The sequence below is a fragment of the Pseudochaenichthys georgianus genome, chromosome 12 (assembly GCF_902827115.2).
Source record: "Pseudochaenichthys georgianus chromosome 12, fPseGeo1.2, whole genome shotgun sequence".
Taxonomy (NCBI): domain Eukaryota; kingdom Metazoa; phylum Chordata; class Actinopteri; order Perciformes; family Channichthyidae; genus Pseudochaenichthys; species Pseudochaenichthys georgianus.
Genome location: NC_047514.1, coordinates 15,223,385 through 15,233,727, shown reverse-complemented (window position 1 = coordinate 15,233,727; position 10,343 = coordinate 15,223,385). Strand labels below are relative to the sequence as shown.

The 10,343-nt window shown below is 47.0% G+C and overlaps 1 non-coding gene across 1 annotated transcript; it reads right to left on the bottom strand.

Moving 5' to 3' along the window:
- Positions 1–1,984: 1,984 nt before the first annotated feature.
- On the bottom strand, positions 1,985–2,103 carry LOC117456696 (5S ribosomal RNA). Its single transcript, XR_004553270.1, has one exon. It is a non-coding gene; the product is annotated as a 5S ribosomal RNA (ribosomal RNA).
- Positions 2,104–10,343: the final 8,240 nt, after the last annotated feature.

The following is a 10,343-nucleotide window of genomic DNA, read 5'->3' as shown; positions in this document are numbered from 1 at the left end:
TTTCTTCTTTTAAGATCCCCAGGGGCACGATATTCTGGTTCTGGTGGTAGCATGTAGGTGTTTAGTCCGAGTGAGGAGTGCTCAAGTGTGGGATGATTTGTAAGGTAGAAGAGGGTAAAAAAAGTTAAAGTGTGAACCTCCAGCAGGGCAGGTGGTGCTGTGAGGAAGGCCGACTATGGGTGCCGATGGGCGGACGGTAAAGCACCGCAAAGTAGACCCCCTTTAAGTGTAGCCAGGGGCACGAGAAACATCCTCCATGGAGGTTGGGTGCTGCTGCTGTGAGGAAGGCCGACTATGGGTGCCGATGGGCGGACGGTAAAGCACCGCAAAGTAGACCCCCTTTAAGTGTAGCCAGGGGCACGAGAAACATCCTCCATGGAGGTTGGGTGCTGCTGCTGTGAGGAAGGCCGACTATGGGTGCCGATGGGCGGACGGTAAAGCACCGCAAAGTAGACCCCCTTTAAGTGTAGCCAGGGGCACGAGAAACATCCTCCATGGAGGTTGGGTGCTGCTGCTGTGAGGAAGGCCGACTATGGGTGCCGATGGGCGGACGGTAAAGCACCGCAAAGTAGACCCCCTTTAAGTGTAGCCAGGGGCACGAGAAACATCCTCCATGCAGGTTGGGTGCTGCTGCTGTGAGGAAGGCCGACTATGGGTGCCGATGGGCGGACGGTAAAGCACCGCAAAGTAGACCCCCTTTAAGTGTAGCCAGGGGCACGAGAAACATCCTCCATGGAGGTTGGGTGCTGCTGCTGTGAGGAAGGCCGACTATGGGTGCCGATGGGCGGACGGTAAAGCACCGCAAAGTAGACCCCCTTTAAGTGTAGCCAGGGGCACGAGAAACATCCTCCATGGAGGTTGGGTGCTGCTGCTGTGAGGAAGGCCGACTATGGGTGCCGATGGGCGGACGGTAAAGCACCGCAAAGTAGACCCCCTTTAAGTGTAGCCAGGGGCACGAGAAACATCCTCCATGGAGGTTGGGTGCTGCTGCTGTGAGGAAGGCCGACTATGGGTGCCGATGGGCGGACGGTAAAGCACCGCAAAGTAGACCCCCCTTTAAGATTCCCAGGGGCACGAGATTCTTGAGGGTGTGATCATCTTGGTTTAGTCCGTGGGGGAGTGCTTAAGTTCGGGGGCCCGGGGACCCAAGGTGTGCGAGGTTCTGGAAGTACGCATGTCAGGGAGAGATCCTGGAGCTCCTTAGTCCGTGTTTTGGGGGTCTTGGAGCGGCCACAGAGAGGTGCTTTTCCCCGGGGTACGTCATGGAAGTCTGAAATAACCTGTTTGCTCATGTCAGGGAGAGATGCTGGGGCTGCTGCGTCCGTGTTTTGGGGGTCTTGGAGCGGCCACAGAGAGATGCTTTTCCCCGGGGTATGTCATGGAAGTCTGAAATAACCTGTTTGCTCATGTCAGGGAGAGATGCTGGGGCTGCTGCGTCCGTGTTTTGGGGGTCTTGGAGCGGCCACAGAGAGGTGCTTTTCCCCGGGGTATGTCATGGAAGTCTGAAATAACCTGTTTGCTCATGTCAGGGAGAGATGCTGGGGCTGCTGCGTCCGTGTTTTGGGGGTCTTGGAGCGGCCCCGAAGAGGTGGCTTTGTCGGTGTACGTAATGTAAGTGTGAACTAGCCTGTTTTCTCAAGGCAGGGAGGGATCCTGGAGCTCCTTAGTCCGTGTTTTGGGGGTCTTGGAGCGGCCACAGAGAGGTGCTTTTCAAGCTCGGTCTCCTTGCAGTGTGAAATAAACAGAGTGCTCGTGTCCGATCGTGCTACTAATTGATAACTTTTAATAGGAATGTCTGTTTGACATGTGTTCAGAAAGTGCTATTTATTCAGAAATATCACTTTCTGAATGACCCATTTTAATTTGAAACTGACTTAAAACAGACCACCCGACCTTTGCAACTAATCTACCCACGTGTAGCATGCTATTTTCGGTTATAAATATTGTCTTATCACCACGGATGTGCCTGTATTTAACAACCAAAAGCTTACAGCACCGGGTATTCCCAGGCGGTCTCCCATCCAAGTACTGACCCGGCCCGACTCTGCTTAGCTTCCGAGATCGGACGAGATCGGGCGTGCTCAGAGTGGTATGGCCGTAAGCAAAGAGTTTGGAGGGCTATTGGCTCCTTGTAGCTGAGGGGGGCTGGCTGGCTGTCTCAGGGCCGAGTTTGGGTGCTGAAAGGCGGACTGCCAAACCGCCTTGTCGATACCCAGCAGCTGTGGGTTCTGCAGGGGTCCCCGGGCCTGCCTGTGAGCCTGTCTCCCCCTCTCCAGCACCTGCGAGCTCTCTGTGGTGCTGGAGAGGCATTTTCAGGCTTCTCTCTGCACCCTTTTCCCCCTACACAAATGACTTTTAAATGGATACTTTTGGATGTAAATGGTTCACTGTGTCACGGCTATGGGTCTCTGAAACAATCAGGCACTTAGGGGCTGCAGGAACACTTTACCCGCCTTGTAAACACCTTCTCCTGGGTAAAACAATCCATTTATTTCCGCCTGCTTTCCATCAGCACCCGCCAGTCATTTCAAACGGTTTCAAATCGTTTTTTCACTTTTAAAAACAGCTTTCTGCCCTGTAAATGATTTCTAATCATTATTACCGTCATGGAGGAGCTGCAGGGACACTTTACCCGCCTTTTAAACACCTTTTCCTGGGTAAACAATCCATGTATTTCCGCCTGCTTTCCATCAGCACCCGCCAGTCATCTCCCTGTTTGAAAGGGCCATATCTCCCTTAAATTCACAGCAAATTTACCCATCTTTCACACACTATTTCATGGGTAATAAAGCCATGTGCACACTGTATTTAAAGGGCTGCAGGAACACTTTACCCGCCTTTTAAACACCTTTTCCTGGGTAAACAATCCATGTATTTCCGCCTGCTTTCCATCAGCACCCGCCAGTCATCTCCCTGTTTGAAAGGGCCATATCTCCCTTAAATTCACAGCAAATTTACCCATCTTTCACACACTATTTCATGGGTAATAAAGCCATGTGCACACTGTATTTAAAGGGCTGCAGGAACACTTTACCCGCCTTTTAAACACCTTTTCCTGGGTAAACAATCCATGTATTTCCGCCTGCTTTCCATCAGCACCCGCCAGTCATCTCCCTGTTTGAAAGGGCCATATCTCCCTTAAATTCACAGCAAATTTACCCATCTTTCACACACTATTTCATGGGTAATAAAGCCATGTGCACACTGTATTTAAAGGGCTGCAGGAACACTTTACCCGCCTTTTAAACACCTTTTCCTGGGTAAACAATCCATGTATTTCCGCCTGCTTTCCATCAGCACCCGCCAGTCATTTCAAACGGTTTCAAATCGTTTTTTCACTTTTAAAAAGAGCTTTCTGCCCTGTAAATTATATCTAATCATTATTACCGTCATGGAGGAGCTGCAGGAACACTTTACCCGCCTTCTAAACACTTATTCCTGGCTAAAACAATCAATGTATTTCCGCCAGGGTCACAGCCTGCTGCTGCTGCTGCTGCGGCGGCTGCTGCTGCTGCTCTCCCTCCCTAAATTCACATCAAAGTCACCCAGCTTTCACACACTATTTCATGGGTAATAAAGCCATGTGCACACTGTATTTAAAGTAATGTTAGCCAGCTTTCAGACACTAATTCCTGGGGAAGAAAGTCACCCTGGACGGGTCATCAAATGTGATTGAAATGGACAGATTCCTGTACATTTCAATCACTTTTAATGGGAGTCGTGAGGTGTGGATGAAATGGCCATATCTTCCTTAAATTCACATCAAAGTCACCCAGCTTTCACACACTATTTCATGGGTAATAAAGCCATGTGCACACTGTATTTAAAGTAATGTTAGCCAGCTTTCAGACACTAATTCCTGGGGAAGAAAGTCACCCTGGACGGGTCATCAAATGTGATTGAAATGGACAGATTCCTGTACATTTCAATCACTTTTAATGGGAGTCGTGAGGTGTGGATGAAATGGCCATATCTTCCTTAAATTCACATCAAAGTCACCCAGCTTTCACACACTATTTCATGGGTAATAAAGCCATGTGCACACTGTATTTAAAGTAATGTTAGCCAGCTTTCAGAGACTAATTCCTGGGGAAGAAAGTCACCCTGGACGGGTCATCAAATGTGATTGAAATGGACAGATTCCTGTACATTTCAATCACTTTTAATGGGAGTCGTGAGGTGTGGATGAAATGGCCATATCTTCCTTAAATTCACATCAAAGTCACCCAGCTTTCACACACTATTTCATGGGTAATAAAGCCATGTGCACACTGTATTTAAAGTAATGTTAGCCAGCTTTCAGACACTAATTCCTGGGGAAGAAAGTCACCCTAGGACGGGTCATCAAATGTGATTGAAATGGACAGATTCCTGTACATTTCAATCACTTTTAATGGGAGTCGGTGTGGATGGCCTGTTGAATCCGATTTTGAGCACTCTTTTCCCCGCATAAACTAGTTTAAATCACCGTTAAACACTTATTCTGTTGATGTCTATATAACCGACTTCCCGCTATGCATTAAGTCGGTTATATGGACCCTGTACACTAGGCATACCGCGGCCGGTAGTAAATGTCCAACCATTGTACCCTCTGGTCCCTAGGGTATGTAAGGGGAATACTTACTTCCGGGTGTAAAATCCTCCGTTATCCAATGGGAATGGATGCTCACATTGCTCTCCGTAATACAATAAAGGGGACATGATCAAATAGGAATATAATGTTCTTTTAAAAAACGTTAACTAAAGGGAACAATCTATTGGACACAGCTGAAGCTCTGGCCTTCCTTAAAAACTAACTAATTTAATAAAAATCCCAGTTGTATTACACACAATGCACTGTTTTTTGAGAACAAAAAATCGTAAATAATGCACCATAATACATTCTGACGAAATATAAAAATTATTATGAATACAAATAAAATAAAAGAAGCCTCCCGCGAGTTACTACTATATTTTAAAAACGTTTTATAGAATAAAAGCTCCCTGAAGGACGTTGTAGAAATGCGTGTGTGCACCACGACAAAGGAGCCTCATTCACTTTACATTGGGCTTGTTTGCGTGGTGCCGACACGCAAATGTAACAAAGTTCGTGAGTCCACCACGCATTGTGGTGTTAAGGAGTCGTGGTGGAGTCACGCATTCTGGTGAGATCAGGTTGGAATGAGAACATCTACTGTAGCAGTTTACCATTGCAATCTAGTAAATCACTAACAAACAAAATACCCCTCTCATACCAATCACTCTTAAACAAGGATTTTCTGTTTATAATAATCACTCTATTGTTCCATAAACTAGATCCATGAGGAGAAAAATTGTGGGTAAATATAATTTTCCAATAATGAAGTATCTGCTTATGAAAATTTGACAATTTGGTCGGAATCTTATTAACCTCAAAATCACATTTTAAAAGAAAATCAAACCCTCCTAGACGTTTAAATATGGCCTTTGGAATATGGAACCACATGGATTCTGGCTGGGACAAAAAAGCTTTCAACCATTTAATTTTAATTGTTCCAATCATCGATTCAAAGTCTAAAGCTTTAATTCCGCCTTTATCATATTCTTTAACAAGCTGTGACTTTTTAATGTAGTGAGTTTTATTTCTCCACAAGAATTGGAAAATAATTTAGTTGTTTTTTTTAATATTGGCCGAAGAGACAAAACATGAGTGGCATGGATAAATAAGTTTAGATATACCTTCTGCTTTAGTAAGAAGAACTCTGCCAAAAATAGTAAGATCTCTAGTTAACCAACGACTGAGAGATTTCTTCATATCTGTGATACGGTTACAAATATTAAGATCTTCTCTCCTGATATAATTTTTAGACAATGTTATTCCTAAATATTTCACTTCAGGTACCACTCTAATAGAGTCAATAATGGAATCATCACATGAATGGATAGGGAGTAATTCACATTTTGAAAGATTAAGAGATAACCCTGATGCTTTTGAAAAAATTGAAATTGTGTTAAGAGTTTCCTTTACCATGGATTTATTCTTTAGGAAAATGGATGTGTCATCCGCAAATTGACTAATTGACTAAAAATTCTTTGTCAGAGAGGGTAATGCCTAATATTTTGTGATTCTTTATAATAAACGTTGTTAAAACTTGGGTGGTCAGAATAAATAATTTTGGGGAAATAGGGCAACCCTGTCGAATACCACGTAAAACCTTAAACCTAGGGCTCATTCCAGGGTTCAAAGATACAGAACTATAGATGTCCGAATAGAGCATCCTAATTATGTTGCAGAAATGTTCACCAAAACCCAGAAATGTTAGAGTTTCCATTAAAAAGGAATGTTCAACAGTATCAAAAGCCTTATAAAAATCCAGAAATAGTAGGAGACCTTCAGTATCAATAAACTCCTGGTAATCGAGCAGATCCAATATCAGTCTGGTATGGTTATGAATACTTCTGCCCTTAATAAAGGCTGATTGACATTCATCTACTGTACTAGTTGATTCAGACCTGAGTTTAACCTGTTAGCATAAACATGTGCTAACAGTTTGTAATCATTACATAGTAGGGTAATAGGTCTCCAATTATCCAATACAATATTATTTTTATTTGGTTTTGGAATTAAGGTAATAAGGCCATGTTTCATGGTTGGCGAAAGGTTTCCTGCTGAAATGCAATCTGTGAAAGCATATATATATAAAGCATTTTTCGCACATCTGACCAAAAATATTTGTAAAACTAAAATTTGCCACCAGACATTTGCAGTAATGCACTATCTAATTATTCAATTTGTAGTCGATCGTCCATATACTGTTTAAAAGGATCATCTATTGTCTTTTTGAATTCTGTAATTTTACTAAAAAAGTTATCACAATTTTCTTTAGAAAACTTTGAGTTATATAAATTGCTATAAAAAAGTCTAATTTCTTCTTTTATCTGGTCTTGATTTTCAATAGTGACATCATTAACACTCAGTTTTTGGATTTTCTTTTTCACTTGTCTTTGCTTTTCAAGATTGAAGAAATAAGAAGTGTTTTTCTCTCCTTGCTCAATCCATCGGGCTCTCGAACGAATAAAAGCTCCCTTAGCTTTTTCCAAATGCATATTGTCTAATTGAGTTTGTAAATTGTTCAGTTTAATTTGCTCATCCAATGATAACTCAGCTTTAAGGCATAAATTATTAATTTCACTTGTCATCTCTTGTTGTTTTTGTTTCTCTAATCTAGAGGAGTATTTACTGGAATGTATCGCAATCTGTCTCACACTAAATTTAGCTAGCTAGCCTGTCGGGATAGGACCCCCTCATGTCCATTGGTTTGCCGGCTGGCAATCAAGACAAGGGGGCGTCCGCCGCAGAGATGGAGCCCCTCACTAGGTCGGTCTGGGGCTCATCGACAGCGGCAGCCGCATAACCGGAATCCCGTGCCATATCAGGCCGAGACCCGGTGGAGGCAAGAGACGCGGGAACGGGGCCCCACGCTTTACCAAGCTGGGGCTCCCGGCTGGACCTCACCATGGTTTCACCCGCGGAAGATGTCCTAGAGTTAGACTACATGGAGGACGAAGAGGATACCTCTGAGTTCCTCCTGTCTGACTCGGATGAGCAGGAAGACGACATCTTCATGTCATCGGCTCAGGCTGCAAAGCCGGGAGCGATGGCTGCTCTCCCGGGCGATAGCACACCAGATTCGCCCTGTCTAAGCATGGACCTGCAGGCCGTGTGTCAGCGCACCGCGTCCAAGCTAGACATCCCGTGGCCCGAAATGGCCAAGGAGACCTCCAGGTCCCGTTACGAGGGGAAACATTTTCCCCAAACAATGAGGACGAAGAGGCAACTCCTTCCGGTCTTCCCGGAGATGTTGGATGAGGTGTCGGTCTCGTGGAGAGACCGGCCCTTTAGCAACAAGGCCCCAATCCAGGGTGCCTCCTCCCTAGACTATGACGGCATGGAGAGGCTCGGCCTGCTCCGCATACCGCCCATGGAACCGCTGGTGGCAGCCCACCTCCTACCGAGGATGGGCCCGTCACCAAGCAGGAACCCCACGCTGCCAGCAAAAACAGACCGATTCCAGTCAACCATGACTGAACGGTCCTACAGAGCCGCAGCATTGTCCGCCAGGGCTCTGAACGTTTCCTCGATGCTAACCGCGTACCAAGCGGAGCTCTGTGAGGATCTGTCGAGCAATCCTGGACCGGCCACTCTGGATGAGATAGCCGCGGTCACAGACATTTGTCTCTGTGTCCAACGCTGCGCCATCCAGGCCACGGGCAAGGTAATGGGGATCATGGTGGTGCAGGAAAGAGCTAGATGGCTCAACCTCACCAACCTCCCAGACCGGGAAAAGGAAGAAGTGCTTGACATGCCCATCGTTCCCGAGGGGATTTTCGGCTCCGCTCTCGCTTCCATGCAGAGGAAGTGCGAGTTGAAAAAGAAGGAAGACGAGGCCCTCCACCTCTGTCTCCCTCGAAGGGTCCAGCCGCTGCCTTCGCAACAGCGGCCCTTCGCCCAAGCTGCCCCGAACCCTGCTAGGTTTAAAGTACCAGGACAGCAGAGGTCGCAGCCCACCCCGAGTCCCCAGCCCAGGCAGGAGACGAGGGCGAGTTGGCCTAGAAAGTCTCCGGTTCCGGCTGCAGCCCAGGCGCAGCCAATCCAGAATTTCGGCCAGCAGTCGAGGAAGAAGAAGCGAGCGGCCTGACAGCCCCTCCTTCTCCCCTCTGTGACAGAGCTGGAAGTTCTTTCCCCGGCTTTAAACGTGTTCCCGCTGCCTCGAGAGATGCCTCAACGTCATCCTCAAGTCCGCATAAAACACATGTCACATCTTTGTTGTTTCAATAAACCATTTTCCGCTGACGCATCCAGGCTTCGGCCAATGGCGCAGCTCAAAAAAATGAAAAGAAAAACAATAAACAGTCCGTTAACTATAAATCCCCTTCTGAGAGCAGCTACGGCCTCTCTCAAAAGGCGGATAATAAACGGGTCTGTGAAGGCACCACCGTCACGCGCATGCGCAGTGCCGGCTGGGGCTTTAAGGGCACCACCGTCACGCGTATGCGCAGTGCCGGCTGGGGTTGTGAAGGCACCACCGTCATGCGCATGCGCAGTGTCGGTGGGGATTGTTGAAAAGGGGCACCACTGTGTTCAGACACTAGAGGGCCCCATAACACAACAAATAGAGACTCAGAGGGGAAGAGATGTGACATCTCCACTGGCTCTAAGGAGCATGCAGTGGAAAATGCTCACATAATCTGCTTGGGTTTTCAAGACAGTAACACGGGGCTACAGACTCCAATTCGCTGTCACCCACCCTCGCTTCTTGGGCATTCTGCATTCGCAGGCCCGAGGAGAGTCAGCCCACATTCTGGAGAGTGAGATTCTCTCACTCCTAGAAAAGAGGGCTATATCTATTGTACCCGCCGAACAAAGTCAGGGCGGCTTCTATTCCAAGTACTTCCTCGTTCCCAAACGGGGAGGGAACGGAATTCGGCCAATACTTGATTTGAGGGCTCTGAACAAATATCTAAAAAGATATAAGTTCAGAATGCTCACTCACACATCTCTGCTGTGGCTCGTACGACAAAACGACTGGTCGACTCAGTCGACCTGAAAGATGCGTATTTTCACATCCCAGTATATTACCCACACAGGAAATATCTGAGATTCGCATTTCAGGGGATCTGTTACGAATACAGAGTACTCCCCTTCGGTCTGTCTCTCAGTCCAAGGGTGTTTGTACGATGTACGGAAGCCACGATAGCCCCGTTAAGACAACAGGGTATTCGCCTGGCAACCTACCTGGACGACTGGCTGCTTCTCGCACAGTCGGAGCAGGAGGCTGTTACGCAGACAAATGTCCTCGTAAAGCACCTGCTCAACCTGGGTTTCATAATAAACACAGAGAGAGCAGGTTGTGCCCCGCGCAGACTATACTCTTCCTGGGTTTACGCCTGAACTCGGTGCCCTTTTCAGCTCGCTTGTCAGCGGAAAGAGTGAAAGCTTTCAGAGCTTGTCTCGCTCTTTTCCAGCTGCGCAAACATGTTCTCTTCAGATCTTGCCTGCGATTGCTGGGGATCATGGCGTCAGCCATCCTGGTCGTACGACTGGAACGCTTACACATGAGGGAGTTTCAGCGCTGGGTGGCCGCCCTAAAACTAAACCCTGCGCGCCACAGAGTGATGGTTGCCTATGGGTGCTGTCCTTTCACGAGAAGTGGTCACCACGGACGCATGTCTGACAGGTTGGGGAAGTATTTATGAAGGTCGCCCGGTGAAGGGTCTCTGGAGCAGAGACCTCCAGTGGGCGCACATAAATTACCTGGAGCTTTTAGCGGTGTTTCTCACCCTAAAACGCTTTCTGCCTTTCCTCAGGGGACATAACGTCCTTG